We start from the raw sequence: 888 nt of genomic DNA on the forward strand, positions 1-888 counted from the left end.
CCCAATAACTGAAATTACTTTCAGCATACCTTTGCTTTCAGTGTGGGCAAGGGTTTAGACCCTGAGTCAGACTTTATGGCCAGGGCTTCAGGCAACACAGAAACACAGGAGGTCTTTGGTCTTTTGAAGGTCCAGAAACAGGACTTAGATCCCTAGCTAGGGCCAAGTGGTCTAGCTAACTTCTGAGATAAGATGTAGAAAAGGAACAGGAAGATTGAGCTTACAAATCCTAGTTGTTCCCAGAAAAGAAAAAAACAGAACAAAATGGACAGAAAATCTTTGCCAGCTATTCATCTCACAAAGATTAATAACCAGAATATATAGGGACTCGGAAAATTGAACTTCCAAAACTCAATGACCCAAAGAAGAATAGGGCAAAGGAAACGAGCAGAGCGTTTCAAGGAAGAAGTGCAAATGGGTAAAACCACACGAAGAAATGCTGCACATCCCGGCCATAAAGGAAATGGAAAGAAAACCCTGTTAAGATTCCACCTTGCAGCCATAGAATGGCCGTCATCAAGACCTCGCCTTTCTTTCCTTAATCCACATTCCCCATTTCGGAAACATCACAAAATGATCTGTCCTTCCTGTTAGGCTTGTAACCACTGGATCAGTACAGTGAAAAGGATCAAATTCAGGTAAACCTTTAAAATCATCCCTTCCTCCCAGACAACGGGAAGTAAGCTCGGGTTTTTCAAAGTTCACACGAACACCGTTACTGTGTCCAACACAAAAGCCAACGAAGACCAATGCTTCCATCATACCTTTTCGCAGACGCAGGCTGCACGGGGCACGGCGCAGGGGGCAGGCGAAGGAGTGGACGGGCCTCTCTGGCGGCGGCTGCTGTGGAGTGGACTGCGCGCTGGCGGCCAAGCCGGCGTTTTCTCC

The sequence above is a fragment of the Castor canadensis genome, chromosome 4 (assembly GCF_047511655.1).
Source record: "Castor canadensis chromosome 4, mCasCan1.hap1v2, whole genome shotgun sequence".
Classification (NCBI taxonomy): Eukaryota; Metazoa; Chordata; class Mammalia; order Rodentia; family Castoridae; genus Castor; species Castor canadensis.